This window comes from Ascaphus truei, chromosome 21 (assembly GCF_040206685.1).
Source record: "Ascaphus truei isolate aAscTru1 chromosome 21, aAscTru1.hap1, whole genome shotgun sequence".
Classification (NCBI taxonomy): domain Eukaryota; kingdom Metazoa; phylum Chordata; class Amphibia; order Anura; family Ascaphidae; genus Ascaphus; species Ascaphus truei.
Window position 1 is genome coordinate 27,598,863 of NC_134503.1, and position 24,246 is coordinate 27,623,108.

Sequence of the window (24,246 nt, forward strand, 5' to 3'; positions counted from 1 at the left end):
ACCCCTCCTATTACTCTGTATAACCCCTCCTTTTACTCTGTATAACCCCTCCTATTACTCGTATAACCCCTCCCATTACTCCGTATAACCCCTCCTATTACTCCATATAACCCCTCCTATTACTCCATATAACCCCTCCTATTACTCCATATAACCCCTCCTATTACTCCGTATAACCCCTCCTATTACTCCATATAACCCCTCCTATTACTCCGTATAACCCCTCCTATTACTCTGTATAACCCCTCCTATTACTCCGTATAACCCCTCCTATTACTCTGTATAACCCCTCCTATTACTCCGTATAACCCCTCCTATTACTCCGTATAACCCCTCCTATTACTCCGGATAACCCCTCCTATTACTCCGTATAACCCCTAATATTACTCCATATAACCCCTGGTATTACTCCATATAACCCCTCCTATTACTCCGTATAACCCCTCCTATTACTCCGTATAACCCCTCCTATTACTCCGTATAACCCCTCCTATTACTCCGTATAACCCCTCCTATTACTCCGTATAACCCCTCCTATTACTCCATATAACCCCTCCTATTACTCAGTATAACCCCTCCTATTACTCCGTATAACCCCTCCTATTACTCCATATAACCCCTCCTATTACTCCATGTAACCCCTCCTATTACTCCGTATAACCCCTCCTATTACTCCGTATAACCCCTCCTATTACTCCGTATAACCCCTCCTATTACTCCATGTAACCCCTCCTATTACTCCGTATAACCCCTCCTATTACTCCATGTAACCCCTCCTATTACTCTGTGTTACCCCTCCTATTACTCCATATAACCCCTCCTATTACTCCATATAACCCCTCCTATTACTCAGTGTAACCCCTCCTATTACTCCGTATAACCCCTAATATTACTCCATATAACCCCTCCTATTACTCCATGTAACACCTCCTATTACTCCTTGTAACCCCTCCTATAAATCCATATAACTCCTCCTATTACCCCATATAACCGCTCCCTATAACCTCCATATAACCCCTCCTATTACTCAGTGGAACCCTTCCTATAACTCCATATAACCCCTAGTATTACTCCATGTAACCCCTCCTATTACTCCATGTAAATCCTCCTATTACTCCATGTAACCCCTCCTATTACTCTGTATAACCCCTCCTATTACTCCATATAACCCCTAGTATAACTTCATGTAACCCCTCCTATTACTCCATGTAACCCCTCCTATTACTCTGTATAACTCCTCCCATTACCCCATATAACCTCTCCCTATAACTCCTCCTATTACCCCATATAACCTCTCCCTATAACTCCTCCTATTACCACATATAACCTCTCCCTATAACTCCTCCTATTACCCCATATAACCTCTCCCTATATCTCCCCCTATTACCCCATATATATAATAGTTTCCCTTGCCACACATAAGTAATTTAAATTAGCAAATGTCCTAACGTAGCCAATTAGGGAATTCTATTTTTTTTAATAACGAGCATGCATAAATAAATATCCCGGTATAAGCACTTACATTCTAATTAAACACGAAATGTGGAATTCTGATAAACGGGGAGAAAAATCAACATTTGTGCTACACGGAGAATTTGTATCTTCCTTCTTTTGCTGAATTAATAAAAAAAAAATAAGTTAACTTAATCATAATAACGCCAACTCACAAATAATAGGTACTTACGGGATGCAAAAATAGCCTGTTTTCTTATTAATAATTCAGTGAGTGTTATAATAAACCCCTTTTCCTGCGCTAAGATTAATGGGTTCTGAGAGAGGGTTGAAGGATTATCCGGAGGTTATGTACAGTTCAGTTTTTGCTTAGCTGCTGTTTTTGACGACACAAACCGATCGAAACGCTCCGAAAAGCATTTGCGATATTTAGGCGATTTCCCCCCCCCCAAATAAAATTTGATGGCAGATAAAAAAGAAAAAAACCCTCATTGGGGCCAATTTTCATATGTGCCATAAAACCGCCGCGTACTGACTCCACTTACCGCGCCGGCCGACCATCTCTGCCGCCAAGGTAAATCCCTAACTTTACCCTCAAAAAACCCCTAATCTTAACCCATAATACTAACGCTACCCCCTACCCTAAAAATCTTACCCTAAACCCTTACCCAATAACCCTTTACTCTAATCCCCTACCCTGAAACCCCTCACCCTAAAAATATTAACCCTTTACCGTAGTACCCTAACCTATAACCCCTTGCCCTAATCCCCTACCCTGAAACCCTTTACCCTAATCCCTACCCTATAACCCCTTGCCCTAATCCCCTACCCTGAAACTCCTTACCCTAATCCCTACCGTATAACCCCTTACCCTAATCCCTACCCTATAACCCCTTACCCTAATCAGCTACCCAGAAATCCCTTACCCTAAAAACCTTAACCCCCTTACCCTATAACCCCCTACCCTAACCGCTAAAACCCTATAAATTAATTTATCAGAGTGTCCGACGGCAGAAGGTCTCGGGGGCCAAACACCGACAGAGACTTGATTGTGGCGAGACGGCAGCGGCCGAATGTCTCATCCCGGAACCTCGGACCCTATTTGATTTTGGGGTTTCTTTCGTATTTGGGATAACCTTACATCTATCCCAAACCTGTTTGAGTTCCCTAACTGTATTAGCCCCTACCACCTCGGCTGGGAGGCTATTCCGTGCATCCACCAGCCTTTCTGTAAAGACGCCCCTTCCTTACACCGCACCCAGCAGAGGAAAAGAGGCCGTGCGGGACGTGTCAGCACAGGAGTAACGTCCCAGCGAAACAGCGGGGGAGACGACATGGTGATTATAATCTCAGCAATAGGACAGCTCGTGTGAAGGGTCTGCAGCTCACGGCTGTCTGCCCCGCACTGGGGAAGATATGGATCCCATTCATTGGTATGGGGCCGATATCTTCTTCAGCATTGGGAACAGCTATACATATTTGGGTGTGTCATATGTGTATGTAATACGGATACATATATCTGTGTCTGTAATATATATATATATATAAATATATATATATAAATATATATATATATATAAAAGAAAGCGCACGGCCCATAGCGTGATACTGTATCACTTTTAATAAAGAATAAAAAGGGGGGAATAGGCTCACTCACAAAAATAGTAAAGTTACACGCATGTAGTGATATGCATCACACTGTCACTGGTAGATGGCGCGGTGGATCGTCCGTGTAGTCAGCGGTATGGCACACCTGTCTCACTCCTTCCTGGGCTGCCCCGGTGGGTACGCTCCCTGTGAGATTGTAGTCCCAGAGACAGACAGGACTCGTGTGCTCCACGCACCGACAGCCAGAGACAGCGGGGGTCCGGGCCGCCCAGCGTCCGCTCCGCCGGTAGTGACGTAGTGTCGCTGTATCTTCCCTACGCGTTTCGTCTCTGCTTGAGACTTTTTCAAAGGCTAATCTGATATACATATACACACAAATATATATATATTGATATACAGCCGGGCCGCGCTCATACAGCGGGTTCCGTTCCAGGCCGCCGCCATAAAGCGGAAATCGCGGTAAAGCGGGGCCCGGCTGTACTGTATTGTACCTTTGAAAACAGAGATGCAGAGCTTTAAACTGACTGTTTCTCTGACAAATGGCATCTGACAAGGAGTTGCGCACGCGCTAAAACTGTTGCTTAGCGACAGCCGGATACTCAGCTGCTGAGCGCGTCATGCTGAAAATCGCCGGAAAAACGGAAGAAGCGCCGAACCTGATGAATATGGGTGTACATTGGGAAACGCTGTATGAGCGGAGCGCTGTAAAGCGGCCCTACTGTATACATACTGTATATTGGCTGCAAAGTTCGAAATTCTGTGTACATCACTACAGACATTTTCAGCACTTTATAAGAAAAAGAAAAAAAAATTATATATATATATACAGAGAGAAACATATACACATTTATTTACATAATATATATATTTTTATTACTGTCCCTTTATGTAAGATAGATACACAGATAAATAAATAGATAGCTATATAGATGGAGAGATAGATAGTTAGCTATAGGTAGACAGACAGACAGACACAGAGACTAAGGCCCGGGACATAGTGAAATAATCAGTGCGGAGGCGCGCTGAGGCTCAGGGAAAGCGGTGCTTTCCCTGGCCTTACACAGCGCGCCGTCCGTGGGCGTGTCGGGGGCGGGTCTGGGGGCGGGCCAGTGATGTCACGGAGCTGGTACGCCCTCATTGGGCGAACCGCTCACGTGACCGGCCCTGCGCTCCGGCGAGCGCCAATATGAAAACTTGTTTAGACACACGCTTCCCCAAGCGTGCGGACGCGTGCGCGAGCCCCTGCTAAAGCCGCTCTCATTGCAGCTGCAGGGCCTCAGTGCCGAGTGTGAGCGCGGCTCAGCACGGGTCAGCCTTGCTCACACCACTATGTCCCAGGCCAAACAGACACATAGACAGACAGACACAGAGACAGACAGACACAGAGACAGACAGACACAGAGACAGACAGACACAGAGACAGACAAACACAGAGACAGACAGACACAGAGACAGACAGACACAGAGACAGACAGACACCGAGACAGACAGACACAGAGGCAGACAGACACAGAGGCAGACAGACACAGAGACAGACAGGCACCGAGACAGACAGACACAGAGACAGACAGACACAGAGACAGACAGACACAGAGACAGACAGACACCTAGACAGGCAGACACAGAGACCGACAGACAGACAGACACAGAGACAGACAGACAGACAGACACAGAGACAGACAGACACAGAGACAGACAAACACAGAGACAGACAGACACAGAGACAGACAGACACAGAGACAGACAGACACAGAGACAGACAAACACAGAGACAGACAGACACAGAGACAGACAGACACAGAGGCAGACAGACACAGAGACAGACAGACAGACACAGAGACAGACAGACACAGAGACAGACAGACACAGAGACAGACAGACACAGAGACAGACAGACACAGAGACAGACAGGCACCGAGACAGACAGACACAGAGGCAGACAGACACAGAGGCAGACAGACACAGAGGCAGACAGACACAGAGACAGACAGACACAGAGGCAGACAAACACAGAGACAGACAGACACAGAGACAGACAGACACAGAGACAGACAGACACAGAGGCAGACAAACACAGAGACAGACAGACACCGAGACAGACAGACACCGAGACAGACAGACACCGAGACAGACAGACACAGAGACAGACAGACACAGAGACAGACAGGCACCGAGACAGACAGACACAGAGGCAGACAGACACAGAGGCAGACAGACACAGAGACAGACAGGCACCGAGACAGACAGACACAGAGGCAGACAGACACAGAGGCAGACAAACACAGAGACAGACAGACACAGAGACAGACAGACACAGAGACAGACAGACACAGAGGCAGACAAACACAGAGACAGACAGACACCGAGACAGACAGACACCGAGACAGACAGACAGACACAGAGACAGACAGAGACAGACAGACACAGAGACAGACAGACACAGAGGCAGACAAACACAGAGACAGACAGACACCGAGACAGACAGACACCGAGACAGACAGACACCGAGACAGACAGACACCGAGACAGACAGACACCGAGACAGACAGACAGACACAGAGACAGACAGACACAGAGACAGACAGACACAGAGACAGACAGACAGACACAGAAACAGACAGACACAGAGACAGACAGACACCGAGACAGACACACAGACACAGAGACAGACAGACACAGAGACAGACAGACACAGAGACAGACAGACACAGAGACAGAAAGACACAGAGACAGAAAGACACAGAGACAGACAGACACAGAGACAGACAGACACAGAGACAGACAGACAGATAGATACATACATACATACATACATAGACAGACACATAGACACAGATAGACAGACAAACAGACAGATACAGACAGACAGATAGATACAAAGTTAAAATAACCGAATCAAAATATATATTTTTTGGTTCCAACATTAAAAAGAAACAGACGAATATCTGAGGTAAACGCGCGGCCCTGAGGCGCACCTCTCCCCGAAACGCCCGCCTTGCGTTCTCTGGGAATATTACTTTGGGACCGGTGTGTATACGGACTCCGGGTCCTGCCGTGTCTGCTGTACAGATATTATTATTCTATCCGATGGAAGGACCGTGTTTCTCCCGGGGCGGGAGAAACATTGCACAGTAACACATCCTGCTGTGTGTTATTCTGGATTCACAGCTCCCCCTGCCTGCGAAGAGGAGACCTGAACTTACTGTATCTCCCAGCCATGTGGAATGTACCACAGTCTGAGTTTGTTGTGTGGGAATTAAAAATGGCGGAGATATCCAAGGGTTGGGAGTAGAACACAAATAAGCAAAACAGCCCAGGCGTCCAGTGTCTGCAGTATATAGTATATAAGAAGTATGTGTGTGGGTTTGTGTAAATATGTATCGGTGTGTCTTTGTATTTGTAATAGCGTGTATGTGTATGTGTCTTCATCTGTATGTGTGTATCTGCGCGTTATTACATTGCTCTGCGTGTTATTATTTCGCTCTGCGCATTATTACATCGCTCTGCGCGTTATTACATCGCTCTGCGTGTTATTATATCGCTCTGCGCATTATTACATCGCTCTGCGCGTTATTACATTGCTCTGCGTGTTATTACTTTGCTTTGTACGTTATTATTACATCGCTCTGCGCATTATTATATCGCTCTGCATGTTATTATATCACTCTGCGTGTTATTACTTTGCTTCGTGCGTTATTTTCACATTGCTCTGCGTTTTATTACATTGCTCTGCGTGTTATTACATCGCTCTGTGCATTATTACTTCGCTCTGCGCGTTATTACATCGCTCTGCATGTTATTACATCGCTCTGCGTGTTATTACATCGCTCTGCATGTTACTACATCGCTCTGCGCGTTACTACATCGCTCTGTGCGTTATTACATCGCTCTGTGCATTATTACATCGCTCTGCGTGTTATTACATCGCTCTGCGTGTTATTACATCGCTCTGTGCATTATTACATCGCTCCGCGCGTTATCACATAGCCCCGCGCGTTATTACATCGCTCTGTGCATTATTACATCGCTCTGCGCGTTATTACATCGCTCTGCGCGTTATTACTTCGCTCTGTGCGTTATTACATCGCTCTGCGCGTTATTACATCGCTCTGCGCGTTATTACATCGCTCTGCGCGTTATTACATCGCTCTGCGCGTTATTACATCGCTCTGCGCGTTATTACATCGCTCTGCGCGTTACTACATCGCTCTGTGCATTATTACTTTGCTCTGCGCGTCACTACATCGCTCTGCGCGTTATTACATCGCTCTGCGCGTTATTACATCGCTCTGCATGTTATTATATCGCTCTGCGCGTTATTACATCGCTCTGCGCGTTATTACATCGCTTTGCGCGTTATTACATCGCTCTGTGCATTATTACATCTCTCTGCGCGTTATTACACGGCTCTGCGCGTTATTACATCTCTCTGCGCGTTATTACATCGCTCTGCACGTTATTATATTACTCTGCGCGTTATTACATCGCTCTGCGCGTTATTATATTACTCTGCGTGTTATTACATCGCTCTGTGTGTTATTACATCGCTCTGCGCGTTATTACATGGCTCTGCGTGTTATTACATCGCTCTGTGTGTTATTACATCGCTCTGCGCGTTATTACATCGCTCTGCGCGTTATTACATCGCTCTGTGTGTTATTAAATCGCTATGCGCGTTATTACATCGCTCTGTGTGTTATTACATCGCTCTGCGCGTTATTACATGGCTCTGCGTGTTATTACATCGCTCTGCGCGTTATTACATCGCTCCGTGTGTTATTACATCGCTCTGTGTGTTATTACATCGCTCTGTGTGTTATTACATCGCTCTGTGTGTTATTACATCGCTCTGCGCGTTATTACATCGCTCTGCATGTTATTACATCGCTCTGCGCGTTATTACATCGCTCTGCGTGTTATTGCATCGCTCTGCGCGTTATTACATCGCTCTGCGCGTTATTACATGGCTCTGCGTGTTATTACATCGCTCTGCGCGTTATTACATCGCTCTGCGCGTTATTACTGCATCGCTCTGCGCGTTATTACATCGTTCTGCGCGTTATTACATCGCTCTGCGCGTTATTACATCGCTCTGCGCGTTATTACATCGCTCTGCGCGTTATTACATCGCTCTGCGCGTTATTACATCGCTCTGAGCGTTATTACATCGCTCTGCGCGTTATTACATCGCTCTGCGCGTTATTACATCGCTCTGCGCGTTATTACATCGCTCTGCGCGTTATTACATCGCTCTGCGCGTTATTACATCGCTCTGCGCGTTATTACACCGCTCCGCGCGTTATTACATCACTCTGTGTGTTATTACATCGCTCTGCGCGTTATTACATCGCTCTGCGCGTTATTACTGCATCGCTCTGCGCATTATTACATCGCTCTGTGTGTTATTACATCGCTCTGCGCGTTATTACATCGCTCTGCGCGTTATTATATTACTCTGCGCGTTATTACATCGCTCTGCGCGTTATTATATTACTCTGCGTGTTATTACATCGCTCTGTGTGTTATTACATCGCTCTGCGCGTTATTACATGGCTCTGCGTGTTATTACATCGCTCTGTGTGTTATTACATCGCTCTGCGCGTTATTACATCGCTCTGCGCGTTATTACATCGCTCTGTGTGTTATTACATCGCTCTGCGCGTTATTACATCGCTCTGTGTGTTATTACATCGCTCTGCGCGTTATTACATGGCTCTGCGTGTTATTACATCGCTCTGCGCGTTATTACATCGCTCCGTGTGTTATTACATCGCTCTGTGTGTTATTACATCGCTCTGTGTGTTATTACATCGCTCTGTGTGTTATTACATCGCTCTGCGCGTTATTACATCGCTCTGCATGTTATTACATCGCTCTGCGCGTTATTACATCGCTCTGCGTGTTATTGCATCGCTCTGCGCGTTATTACATCGCTCTGCGCGTTATTACATGGCTCTGCGTGTTATTACATCGCTCTGCGCGTTATTACATCGCTCTGCGCGTTATTACTGCATCGCTCTGCGCGTTATTACATCGTTCTGCGCGTTATTACATCGCTCTGCGCGTTATTACATCGCTCTGAGCGTTATTACATCGCTCTGTGCGTTATTACATCGCTCTGCGCGTTATTACATCGCTCTGCGCGTTATTACATCGCTCTGCGCGTTATTACATCGCTCTGCGCGTTATTACATCGTTCTGCGCGTTATTACATCGCTCTGCGCGTTATTACATCGCTCTGAGCGTTATTACATCGCTCTGTGCGTTATTACATCGCTCTGCGCGTTATTACATCGCTCTGCGCGTTATTACATCGCTCTGCGCGTTATTACATCGCTCTGCGCGTTATTACATCGCTCTGCGCGTTATTACATCGCTCTGCGCGTTATTACACCGCTCCGCGCGTTATTACATCACTCTGTGTGTTATTACATCGCTCTGCGCGTTATTACATCGCTCTGCGCGTTATTACTGCATCGCTCTGCGCGTTATTACATCGTTCTGCGCGTTATTACATCGCTCTGCGTGTTATTACATCGCTCTGCGCGTTATTACACCGCTCCGCGCGTTATTACATCACTCTGTGTGTTATTACATCGCTCTGTGCATTATTACATCGCTCTGTGTGTTATTACATCGCTCTGTGTGTTATTACATCGCTCTGTGTGTTATTACATCGCTCTGCGCGTTATTACATCGCTCCGCGCGTTATTACATCGCTCTGTGTGTTATTACATCGCTCTGCGCATTATTACATCGCTCTGCGCATTATTACATCGCTCTGTGCGTTATTACATCGCTCTGCGCGTTATTACATCGCTCTGCGCGTTATTACATCGCTCTGCGCGTTATTACATCGCTCTGCGCGTTATTACATCGCTCTGCGCGTTATTACATCGCTCTGCGCGTTATTACATGGCTCTGCGCGTTATTACATGGCTCTGCGCGTTATTACATCGCTCTGCGCGTTATTACATCGTTCTGCGCGTTATTACATCGCTCTGCGCGTTGTTACATCGCTCTGCGCGTTATTACATCGCTCTGCGCGTTATTACATCGCTCTGCGCGTTGTTACATCGCTCTGCGCGTTGTTACATCGCTCTGCGTGTTGTTACATCGCTCTGCGCGTTATTACATCGTTCTGTGCATTATTACATCGCTCTGCGTGTTATTACATTGCTCTGCGCGTTATTACATCGCTCTGCGCGTTATTACATCGCTCTGTGTGTTATTACATCGCTCTGCGCGTTATTACATCGCTCTGTGCGTTATTACATCGCTCTGTGTGTTATTACATCGCTCTGCGCGTTATTACATCGCTCTGCGTGTTATTACATCGCTCTGCGCGTTATTACATCGCTCTGCGCGTTATTACATCGCTCTGCGTGTTGTTACATCGCTCTGCGTGTTATTACATGGCTCTGCGCGTTATTACATCGCTCTGCGTGTTATTACATCGCTCTGCGTGTTATTACATCGCTCTGCGTGTTATTACATCGCTCTGCGCGTTATTACATGGCTCTGCGCGTTATTACATCGCTCTGCGCGTTATTACATCGCTCTGCGCGTTATTACATCGCTCGGTGTGTTATTACATCGCTCTGCATGTTATTATTACATCGCTCTGCGCGTTATTACATCGCTCTGCGCGTTATTACATCGCTCTGCGCGTTATTACATCGCTCTGCATGTTATTATTACATCGCTCTGCGCGTTATTACATCGCTCTGTGCGTTATTACATCGCTCTGCGCGTTATTACATCGCTCTGCGCGTTATTACATCGCTCGGTGTGTTATTACATCGCTCTGCATGTTATTATTACATCGCTCTGCGCGTTATTACATCGCTCTGTGCGTTATTACATCGCTCTGCGCGTTATTACATCGCTCTGCGCGTTATTACATCGCTCTGCGCGTTATTACATCGCTCTGCGCGTTATTACATCGCTCTGTGCATTATTATATCGCTCTGCGCGTTATTACATCGCTCTGCGCGTTATTACATCGCTCTGCGCGTTATTACATCGCTCTGTGTGTTATTACATCGCTCTGCGCGTTATTACATCGCTCTGCGCGTTATTACATCGCTCTGTGTGTTATTACATCGCTCTGAATGTTATTACATCGCTCTGCGCGTTATTACATCGCTCTGTGTGTTATTACATCGCTCTGCGCGTTATTACATCGCTCTGCGCATTACTACATCGCTCTGTGCAGGGCTGCCGACAGGGTGGGACAGCCGGGATAAGTGTCCCGGACCTGGTGGCTGCTGGTGCCCGGCCGGCGCTGCAAGTTGGGCCTGACCTCTGGCCTGGGGAGTGGGGGTATTTTTTAAATTTTATTTATAAAATGTGTTACCAGGAAGTAACACAGTGAGAGTTACCGCTCGTTTTCACGTATGTCCTGGGCACAGAGTTATACAATACCTGGTTACATTAAATGAATTGAATTCACAGATATTTCATACAATATAAATATTGGGGGGCGGGGGGGAGTATTTTTTATATGTATTAGGGGGGGTATTTTTATATGTATTGGGGGTATTTTTATATGTATTGGGGGTGGGGGTATTTTATAGATGTATTGAGGGTGGGGGTATTTTTTTTTTATTTGGGGTGGGGTATTGTTATATGTATTGGGGGTGAGGAGTATTTTTTATATGTATTGAGGGTGGGGGTATTTTTTATATGTATTGTGGGTGGGGGTATTTTTTATATGTATTGGGGGTGGGGGTATTTTTTATATGTATTGGGGGTGGGGTATTTTTTATATGTTTTGAGAGGGGGGGTATTTTTTATATGTATTGGGGTTGGGGGTATTTTTATATGTATTGGGGTGTATTTTTTTATATGTATTGAGGGTGGGGGTATTTTTTATATGTATTGTGGGTGGGGGTATTTTTTATATGTATTGGGGTGGGGGTATTTTTATATGTATTGGGGTGTATTTTTTTATATGTATTGAGGGTGGGGGTATTTTTTATATGTATTGTGGGTGGGGGTATTTTTTATATGTATTGGGGTGGGGGTATTTTTATATGTATTGGGGTGTATTTTTTTATATGTATTGTGGGTGGGGGTATTTTTTATATGTATTGTGGGTGGGGGTATTTTTATATGTATTGGGGGTTGAGGTATTTTTTATATGTATTGTGGGTGGGGGTATTTTTTATATGTATTGTGGGTGGGGGTATTTTTATATGTATTGGGGGTTGAGGTATTTTTTATATGTATTGGGGGTGGGGGTATTTTTATATGTATTGGGGGTTGAGGTATTTTTTATATGTATTGGGGGTTGAGGTATTTTTTATATGTATTGTGGGTGGGGGTATTTTTATATGTATTGGGGGTGGGGGTATTTTTATATGTATTGGGGGTTGAGGTATTTTTTATATGTATTGGGGGTGGGGGTATTTTTATATGTATTGGGGGTTGAGGTATTTTTTATATGTATTGGGGGTGGGGTATTTTTTATATGTATCGGGGGGTGGGGGTATTTTTTATATGTATTGTGGGTGGGGGTATTTTTTATATGTATTGTGGGTGGGGGTATTTTTTATATGTATTGTGGGTGGGGTATTTTTTATATGTATTGTGGGTGGGGGTATTTTTATATGTATTGGGGGTGGGGGTATTTTTTATATGTATTGGGGGTGGGGTATTTTTTATATGTATCGGGGGGTGGGGGTATTGTTATGTATTGGGGGGTGTATTTTTATATGTATGTATGTACCGTAATGGCCCGAATATAGCGCGACCTCGCACATAATACGACCCCTATAGTTTTTAAGGTGTTCTACATGAAAAATAAAAGTGTTAGGCTGCGCATATAATACGAGTGCAGCTTTCGGAAGGACATTTTTAGGAAAAAAACATAGCACTATATTCCGACCAATTCAGTATATCTTTATTTATATATCGCCATAAACGCACATAGTAATATACGTGATAATCATATAAATAACAAACAATACAAATAACAGAACATGGGAATAAGTGCTTCAGATTTAATGTTACATTGTGGAAAAGGAGTCCCTGCTCCGAAGAGCTTACAGTCTAATTGGTAGGTAGAACGTACAGAGACAGTAGGAGGGCGTTCAGGTAAGTGCGTCTGCAGGGGGCCAAGCTTTATGTATCATGTGTATAGTATTAGCCACGGTGCTACTCATATGCTTCTTTGAGCCTTGGGTCTTAAAGGTGGATAGAGAGGGTGCTAGTCGGGTACTGAGGGGAAGGGCATTCCAGAGGTGCGGGGCAGAAAGTGAGAGAGGTTTAAGGCGGGAGAAGGCTTTAAATACAAAGTGGGTAGAGAGAAGACTTCCTTGAGAAGAGCGCAAGAGTCGGGATGGTGCATAGCGAAAAATTAGGCCTAAAATTTTGGGTTGGGGCAGAAATTAGGGCTGAGATGTAAGGAGGGGCAGAAAACTGTAAAGCTTTAAAAGTGAGGAGGAGAATTGAGTGTGAGATGTGGGATTTGATAGGAAGCCAGGACAGGGATTTCAGCATGGGAGACACTGAGACAGATTTAGGAAAGAGTATAGTGAGTCTGGCAGCAGCGTTTAGGATAGATTGTAGGGGAGACAGGTGAGAGGCAGGAAGGCCGGACAGCAGGAGGTTATAGTAATCGAGACGGGAGAGAATGAGGGCCTGAGTCAGAGTTTTAGTAGTCGAGTAACAGAGGAACGGGCGTATCTTTGTTATATTGCGGAGGAAAAAGTGACAGGTTTTAGATACGTTCTGAATGTGAGACGAGTCGAGTGTGACCCCTAAGCAGCGTGCTTGGGCTACTGGGTGAATGATAGTACTTCTAACAGTAATGTGGAAGGAGGTAGTAGGGCCAGGTTTGGGAGGAAGTATGAGGAGCTCTGTTTTTGCCATGTTAAGTTTAAGTTGGCGGATGGTCATCCAGGATGATATCGCAGAAAGACATTCAGAAACTTTGGTCTGTACAGCAGGTGTAAGGTCAGGGGTTGAAAAATGCATTTGTGTGTCATCAGCATAGAGGTGATATTTAAACCCAAGAGATGTGATTAGGTCACCTAGAGAAAGTGTGTACAGAGAAAAAAGAAGAGGTCCCAGGAAAGAGCCCTGGGGTACCCCCACAGAGAGATCGATAGAGGAGGAGGAGGTGTTAGCAAAAGAGACACTGAAAGTATGATGGGAGAGGTATGAGGAGATCAAGGATAGAGCTTTGTTCTGAATACCAAGAGTATGGAGAATGTGAAGGAGAAGAGGGTGGTCCATGGTGTCACATGCTGCAAAGAGGTCGAGTAATATGAGCAGAGTGTAATGACCTCTGTCTTTCGCAGCATGGAGGTCATCCGTTATTTTAGTGAGAGCTGTTTCAGTGGAGTGAGCAGTGCGGAAGCCAGATTGTAGAGGGTCTAGAAGAAAATGGGTGTTGAGAAAGTGGAGCAAGCGAGAGAATACAAGACGTTCAAGGAGATTAGAGGCAAAAGGCAGGAGGTAGACAGGTCGATAGTTAGAAAGACAGGTCAAGCTTGCTGTTTTTGAGTAATGGTATAAATGTTGCATGTTTGAAGGAGGATGGAAAGGTACCAGAGTAGAGGGAGGAGTTAAAAATGTGTGTGAGCATAGGGATTATAGTAGGAGCAAAAGGTTTTAGGAGATGGGAGGGAATAGGGTCAAGAGGGAGGGTGGTAGAGGGAGAAGAGGAGATCAGCAATGACACATCCTCCGAGACAGCGGAAAAAGAGTCAAGGAAGGCAGGAGGAGAGTTAGGAAGCGGTGTAGGATGGGAGGAGGAAACAGGGGGGATGTTCTGACGTATGGATTCCACCTTTTCATTAAAATGATCAGCAAAGTCCTGAGGTGAGATGGAGGAAGAAGAAGAGGCAGCTGAGGATGGTTTGAGTAGCGAGTCAAAGACAGAGAAGAGTCGGCGTGGGTTAGACTTGTGTGTGTTGATTAGTGAAGAAAAGTAGGTTTGTTTAGCCTGGGAGAGGGCAGAGGTGAAACAGCATAACATACATTTGTAGTGAAGGAAGTCTGCGATAGTGTGAGATTTCCTCCAGAGGCGTTCAGAGGAACGAGTGGAGTAACGCAGCATGCGCGTGTGGGAATTTAGCCGGGGTCTGGGGTTAGAAGGGTGAGGACAGCAGAGAGAAAGCGGGGCATGTAGATAAAGAGAGGAGAATAAGGCAGAGTTTTAGTTCCTGACCAGGTTGTCAGGGTCTGGAGCAGAACTGAGAGAGAAGAGGGAGGAGCGTAAAGTAGAATCAAAGGCTGGTAGGTTAATAGAGCGCAGGTTTCTGCAGAAACGAGGGCGAGATGGAGATGGAGAAGGGGAGAAGCAAGAGAGAGAGAATGAGATGAGGTGATGGTCAGAGAGAGGAAAGGGGGAAATGGAGAAATCAGAGAGAGAAAAGTTTTTAGTGAAAACCAGGTCTAGATAGTGGCCATCCTTGTGGGTGCTGGCTGCAGTCCACTGTTGAAGGCCAAAAGAAGAGGTTAGAGAGAGAAAGCGGGAAGCCCAAGGGAGAGAGGGGTCATCTATGTGGCAGTTGAAGTCCCCAAGGAGAAGAACAGGGGAGTCTGAGGAGAGAAAGAAAGAGAGCCAGGATTCAAAGTGAGAGAGAATGGCAGAAGGGGGATGAGTAGAGGACGGTGGATGATAGATGACCGCTACGTGGACAGGGAGAGGAGAGAAGATCTGGACAGTGTGAGCCTCAAAGGAGGGGAAAGCAAGAGAGGGAGGAATAGGAAGGGTTCAGTAATGGCAGATAGAGGAGAGAAGGAGCCCCACGCCTCCACCCCTGCCATCAGGGCGTGGAGTGTAGGAGAAAGAAACGCCACCATAGGAGAGGGCAGCTTCCAGAGCAGAGTCAGACTGAGTGAGCCAGGTCTCAGTTATAGCAAATAGGAGCAGAAAGTGAGAGAGAAAGAAGTCATGCACAGAGAGGAACTTGTTAGAAAGGGAGCGAGCATTCCAAAGGGCACAGGAGAAAGGGAGAGAGGAGGGAGGGTGTCAGGGGATGGGTATGAGGTTGTAGGGGTTGACACCAGATGGAGTAGAAGTTGCATTTGGCAGGCGAGGATGAGCGCATGTAGAAATAAGACAGGGACCAGGATTGGGAGAGATATCCCCAGCGTATTTTTTTTATATGTATTGGGGGGGTGGGGGTATTTTTTATATATATTGGGGATGTGGGGGTATTTGTTATATGAATTTGGAGTGGGGGTATTTTTTATATGTATTGGGGTGGGGTATTTTTTATATGTATTGGAGGGGTTGGGTATTTTTTATATGTATTGGAGGGTGGGGTATTTTTTATATGTATTGGAGGGTGGGGTATTTATTATATGTATTGGAGGGTGGGGTATTTATTATATGTATTGGAGGGTGGGGGATTTATTATATGTATTGGAGGGTGGGGGTATTTTATATATGTATTGGGGGAGGTTTTTTTAAAATATATATTGGGGGTGGGTGTATTTTATATGTATTGGGGGAGTATTGTATATGTTTTTGGCGGTCGGGGTGGGTGTATTTTTATTACGTGTGGGGGGTGGGGTTATATATATTTAGGGCGGAAGTGTTTTTTGGTATGTATTTTGTAGGGGGGATTGAGTGATAGTGGGGTAATTGACGGAAGGTGGGGGCGAGTGAGAGGAGAGAGGGGAGGAGGGAGTGAGAGGAATAGAGGGAGTAAGAGTGAGACGCAGGGGAGAGAAATACATATGAGGCAGGGGGATGAGTGAGAGGGGGTGAGTGAGGAAGGAGTGCGACGGAGGGGAGAGAAATACATGGGAAGAGGGTGGGAAATAGTCTAGAGGTGTCTCTCGTGAGGTGTTAAAAGGAGGATGGGGCTCGCAATATCGCGGGGGGTAGGGGAGCCCAGATGTAACTCAAGTCCTGGGCCCCAGGAAATCTGCCTGCGGCCCTGGCTCTGTGTGTTATTGTTACATCCAAGTAACAAAAGGGATCACAATGAACTGAATGCAGGGTGCAAAAGAAACAAAGAGGACCTAGAATACTATAAAAATGTGTTCCAGCACTCACTGACTGATAGAATACTATAAAACATGGGAGTATGCCAAAATAAAAAACTTTTAATAATAGAAGCACAAAATATATAAGTTGGAACAATGCAAGTGAAAATCACACAAGTACAAAAATGACCCTATAAATGCATACAATGTGGGGGAACGATACAGGGGAAGGGGAAAAGACAGGGGAAACCACAATGGGGAAGTGGGGGGGTGGGGGGAGACAAGAAGGGGGTGGGGAAGGGATATAGGGGGGCAACGGTTCGGGGTTAAGACCCCTTCCTCAGGCCCATTCCCTCAGGTACAATAGGACCAAAAGTACTATAGTAATTTATCCCCATTTAATTTGTAAGTCGCCTGTTTATTCTTGCATCCCAAATGCATAACCTTACATTTATCTGTTTTAAACCTCATCTGCCATTTACCTGCCCACGTTTCCAGTCTCTCCAAGTCCTTCTGAAGAGAAATTACATCCTGCTATGATTCTATTACCTTACACAATTTAGTGTCATTAGAAATATGGAGACTTTAATAAACAAGTTAAAAAGCAGGGGTCCCAGTACCGATCCTTGAGGTACTCCACTCACGACCTTAACCCAACCTGAAAAAGTTCCATTTATGACAACCTTCTGTTGTCTGTCCTTTAACCAGTTTTCAATCCAGGTGCATATATTTTTACGGAGTCCATTTTGCTTTATTTTGTACACCAACCTCTTGAGTGAAACCATATCAAAAGCCTTTGCAAAATCTAAGTAGACCACATCAACTGCATTACCCTGGTCTAAATTCCTACTTACCTCCTCAAAGAAACAAATAAGGTTAGTTTGGCAAGATCTATCCTTCATAAATCCATGCTGACTATTACTAATAATTTTGTTTACCATTAGGTAATCCTGAATATTATCCCGTATTAAACCTTCAAGTAGTTTCCCTACTATTGAAGTCAGGCTTACAGATCTGTAATTCCCCGGTTGTGATCTAACTCCCTTTTTAAATATAGGCACCACATCTGCTTTACGCCAATCTTGTGGTACTAAGCCTGTGGAAATAGAGTCCATGAATATTAAACGTATTGGTTTGGCTATTACTGAGCTTAACTCCTTGAGAACTCTTGGATATATGCCATCGGGGCCAGGTGCCTTATTAACTTTCATTTTTTCAAGCCGCTTATGAACTTCTTCCTCAGTTAACCAATTGGTCATTAATATGGAGGTTGTGGCTTCCTCCTGCGGCAATACTATTGAACCTGATTCTTCCCTGGTAAACACAGAGGCAAAGAATTTGTTTAATACCTCAGCTTTTTCCTTATCTCCAATAATCTGCCTACCCATCTCACACTGAAAGGGTCCTATATTTTCTTTTCTCATTTTTTTGTTATTAAGGTACTTAAAGAACTTTTTAGGGTTGACCTTACTTTCTATTGCAATCCTTTTTTCATTATCCATTTTTGATAATTTGATTGCTCTTTTGCAATTTTTGTTACATTCCTTATAATTCTGATACGATGTCTCTGTCCCTTCTGACTTAAAGAATCTAAACACCTTCCTCTTCTTGTCCATTTCCTCCCCTACCTGTTTATTTAGCCACATTGTTTTTGACTTATTTCTTTTATACAGTACTTATTACTCAAGGGTATACACTGATAAGTGTGCTTTTCTAACAATGTTTTAAAGACTGCCCATTTATCTTCTACATTTTTCCCTGCAAAAACATCATCTCATTGTATTACTACTAGATTAGAACTCAGTTTATTCAAATCTGCCTTTCTAAAGTTTAAGGTCTTTGTTGAACCCAAGTAATCTGTTTTTTGATAATTTATTTCAAATGAGACCATGTTATGATCACTGTTACCCAAATGTTCCAGGACTTGAATATTTGCTATTACTTCAACATTGTTTGATATGACCAAATCCAGTATTGCCCCTCTCTTGGTTGGTTCCTCAATAATTTGGGTCATATAATTGTCTTTAAGCACCCCCAAAAACCTGTTTCCTTTTGTTGTAACGCTAATCTCATTGCCCCAGTCTATGTCTGGATAATTAAAATCCCCCATTATGCAAACATGACCCAGTTTTGATGCCTTCTCCATTTGCAAAAGTATTTTAGCTTCCTCAATCTCACAGATATTTGGTGGTTTATAGCATATTCCCACAAACATTTTCTTTATACTTTTACCTCCACTGCTAATTTCTATCCACAAGCTCTCTACATTTTCATCATTCCCTTCATAGACATCATCCCTTATAATAGGTTTTAGATCTGGTTTAACATATAGACATACTCCACCTCCTCTTCTATTTGTTCGATCCTTCCGAAAAAGAGATTAACCCTCTAAATTAACTGTCCAGTCATGAGTTTCATCCCACCATGTTTCAGTAATGCCTATGATATCATACTGCTCCCTTGCAGCTATTAATTCAAGCTCCCCCATTTTATCTGTCAGGCTTCTTGCATTAGCAAGCACGCATTTAAGTTTTTTTTCAGCCTGTACTATTATCTTATCTGCTCCTTCCTTTCTGCTCCCACTTGGTTTAGTCTTTAGACGTTTTTTACATCGCTAAATAGTTTTACATCGTTCTGCGTGTTATCACATCGCTCTGCGAGTTATTACATCACTTTGCGAGTTATCATATCGCTCTGTGCGTTATTATATTGCTCTGCGTGTTGTTGCATCTCTGCGATTTATTACATTGATCTGCGAGTTATTACATCTCTGCGACTTATTACATCGCTCTGCGAGTTATTACATCGCTCTGCGAGTTATTACATCGATCTGCGAGTTATTACATCTCTGCAAGTTATTGTTATTACATCGCTCTGCGGGTTATTACATCGCTCTGCGGGTTATTACATCACTACGAGTTATTACATCGATCTGCGAGTTATTACATCAACCTGCGAGTTATTACATCAATCTGCGAGTTATTACATCAACCTGCGAGTTATTACATCAACCTGCGAGTTATTACATCAATCTGCGAGTTATTACATCAATCTGCGAGTTATTACATCAGTCTGCGAGTTATTACATCAATCTGCGAGTTATTACATCAATCTGTGAGTTATTACATCAATCTGCGAGTTATTACATCGATCTGCGAGTTATTACATCAATCTGCGAGTTATTACATCAATCTGCGGGTTATTACATCAATCTGCGAGTTATTACATCAATCTGCGAGTTATTACATCAATCTGCGAGTTATTACATCAACCTGCGAGTTATTACATCAGTCTGCGAGTTATTACATCAATCTGCGAGTTATTACATCAATCTGTGAGTTATTACATCAATCTGCGAGTTATTACATCAACCTGCGAGTTATTACATCAATCTGCGAGTTATTACATCAATCTGCGAGTTATTACATCGATCTGTGAGTTATTACATTGATCTGCGAGTTATTACATCGATCTGCGAGTTATTACATCTCTGCGAGTTATTACATCAACCTGCGAGTTATTACATCAACCTGCGAGTTATTACATCAATCTGCGAGTTATTACATCAATCTGCGAGTTATTACATCGATCTGCGAGTTATTACATCGCTCTGCGAGTTATTACATCGATCTGCGAGTTATTACATCAATCTGCGAGTTATTACATCAATCTGCGAGTTATTACATCGATCTGCGAGTTATTACATCAACCTGCGAGTTATTACATCGATCTGTGAGTTATTACATCAATCTGCGAGTTATTACATCGCTCTGCGGGTTATTACATCGCTCTGCGAGTTATTACATCAATCTGCGAGTTATTACATCAACCTGCGAGTTATTACATCGATCTGCGAGTTATTACATCGCTCTGCGGGTTATTACATCACTACGAGTTATTACATCGCTCTGTGAGTTATTACATCGATCTGCGAGTTATTACATCGATCTGCAAGTTATTACATCAATCTGCGAGTTATTACATCAACCTGCGAGTTATTACATTGCTCTACGCATTATTACATCGCTCTGTATGTTTTTACAACGCTTTGCAATTTATTACATTGCTGCACAAGTTATAACATTGCTCTGCGAAATATTACATTGCTTTGCGCGTTATTGCATCGCTCTGCGAGTTATTACATCACTCTGCTAGTTATATCGCTCGGTATGTTATTACATTGCTTTACACATTATTACATTGTTCTGCGAGTTATTACATCACGCTGCGTGTTATTATATCTCTGCGCATTATTACATCGCTCTGCACATTATTACATCGCTCTGCACATTATTACATCGCTCTGCACATTATTACATCGCTCTGCACATTATTACATCGTACTGCGCATTATTACATCACTGTGCGCATTATTACATCGCTCTGCACATTATTACATCGTACTGCGCATTATTACATCGCTCTGCGCATAATTACATCGCTCTGCGCATTATTACATCGCTCTGCACATTATTACATCGCTCTGCACATTATTACATCGTACTGCGCATTATTACATCACTGTGCGCATTATTACATCGCTCTGCACATTATTACATCGTACTGCGCATTATTACATCGCTCTGCGCATAATTACATCGCTCTGCGCATTATTGCATCGCTCTGCACATTATTACATCGCTCTGCGCATTATTACATCACTGTGCGCATTATTACATCGCTCTGCACATTATTACATCGTACTGCGCATTATTACATCGCTCTGCGCATTATTACATCGCTCTGCGCATTATTACATCGCTCTGCGCATTATTACATCGCTCTGCGCATTATTACATCGCTCTGCACATTATTACATCGCTCTGCACATTATTACATCGCACTGCGCATTATTACATCGCTCTGCATATTATTACATCGCACTGCGCATTATTACATCGCACTGCGCATTATTACATCACTGTGCGCATTATTACATCGCTCTGCACATTATTACATCGTACTGCGCATTATTACATCGCTCTGCGCATAATTACATCGCTCTGCGCATTATTGCATCGCTCTGCACATTATTACATCGCTCTGCGCATTATTACATCGCTCTGCGCATTATTACATCGCTCTGCGCATTATTACATCGCTCTGCGCATTATTACATCGCTCTGCGCATTATTACATCGCTCTGCACATTATTACATCGCTCTGCGCATTATTACATCTTACTGCGCATTATTACATCGCTCTGCACATTATTACATCGCTCTGCACATTATTACATCGCTCTGCACATTATTACATCGCTCTGCACATTATTACATCGCTCTGCGCATTATTACATCGTACTGCGCATTATTACATCGCTCTGCACATTATTACATCGCTCTGTGCATTATTACATTGCTCTGCGAGTTATTACATCGCTGTGTGTGGTTTTACATCGCTCTGCGAGTTATGACATTGCTCTGCGCATTATTACATCGCTCTGCGAGTTATTACATTGCACTGCGAGTTATTACATCGCTCTGTGTGTTATTACATTGCACTGCGTGTTATTACATCGCTCTGCGTATTTTAACATGGCTCTGTGAGTATTACATTGCTCTGCGAGTGATTATATCGCTCTGCGCAATATTACATCGCTGTGTGTGTTTGTAAATCGCTCTGCGTGTTATTACGTTGCTGTGCGTTTTATAACATCGCTCTGCGCATTATTACATCACTATGTTTTTTACATTGCTTTGCAGGTTATTACATCGCTCTGAGAGTTATTACATCGCTCTGTACATTATTACATCACTGTGCGTTATTACATTGCTCTGTGAGTTATTACATCGCTCTGCGTGTTATTACATCGCTCTGAGCGTTGTTTTTACATCGCTCTGCGTGTTATTACATCGCTCTGCGAGTTATTACATCGCTCTGCATGTTATTATTACATCGCTCTGCATGTTATTATTACATCGCTCTGCGAGTTATTATATCGCTCTGCATGTTATTATTACATCGCTCTGCGAGTTATTATTACATCGCTCTGCATGTTATTACATCGCTCTGCGAGTTATTATATCGCTCTGCATGTTATTATTACATCGCTCTGCGAGTTATTATATCGCTCTGCATGTTATTATTACATCGCTCTGCGAGTTATTATATCACTCTGCATGTTATTATTACATGGCTCTGCAAGTTATTATATCGCTCTGCATATTATTATTACATCGCTTTGCGAGTTACTACATCGCTCTGCGAGTTATTATATCGCTCTGCATGTTTTTATTACATCGCGCGAGTTATTATATCGCTCTGTATGTTATTATTACATCGCTCTGCATGTTATTATTACATCGCTCTGCATGTTTTTATTACATCGTTCTGCGAGTTATTATATCGATCTGTGAGTTATTATTACATCGCTCTGCATGTTATTAAATTGCTTTGCGCATTATGACTTTGCTCGCGAGTTATTACATTGCTGTGCGTGTTTTTACATTGCTCTGTACGTTATTACATCACTGCGCGCAATTACATTGCTCTGCGCGTTATTACATAGCTCTGCGAGTTATTACATTGCTCTGCGCGTTATTACATAGCTCTGCGAGTTATTACATTGCTCTGCGCGTTATTACATAGCTCTGCGAGTTATTACATTGCTCTGCGCGTTATTACATAGCTCTGCGAGTTATTACATTGCTCTGCGCGTTATTACATAGCTCTGCGAGTTATTACATTGCTCTGCGTGTTATTACATAGCTGTGCATTTTATTGCTTTTTATCTATTTATGTCTCTGTATATATATACTCCTGAAGAAGGTCCTTTTGGGGACCAAAGCGTCAGCTTATCAAGTGTTTTATGGGATAATAAACACTATTAACACAATTTTTGTGTCCAGTGCCTACACTACTTTCTATATATGTATATAAATTGCATTCGTTGCTTTAGATGATTAGGAATACTGCACTTTGCCGGAATAAAATGATGATTATTTTTTAATGTGTTCAATTTGGGGCAACATGCCTTGAACCTGATTTCGGAAAGATTGATATAATATATATGTGGCAAAATGTGAGACTTTCCCCGCCCCCCCCCGCCCCCCGCTCCCCCCGCTCCCCCCGCTCCCCCCGCTCCCCCCGCTCCCCTCATGGTTAAGAAGAAAGAGATGCTAAGAATAATTCAAAGGGAATAACGCATAACTAGGTTCATTCTCGCCCCAAGAGCTTACACTCCACAAGGGAAGCATATTACGTCAATGTGCCTAGAATTTCGAAGTCAGT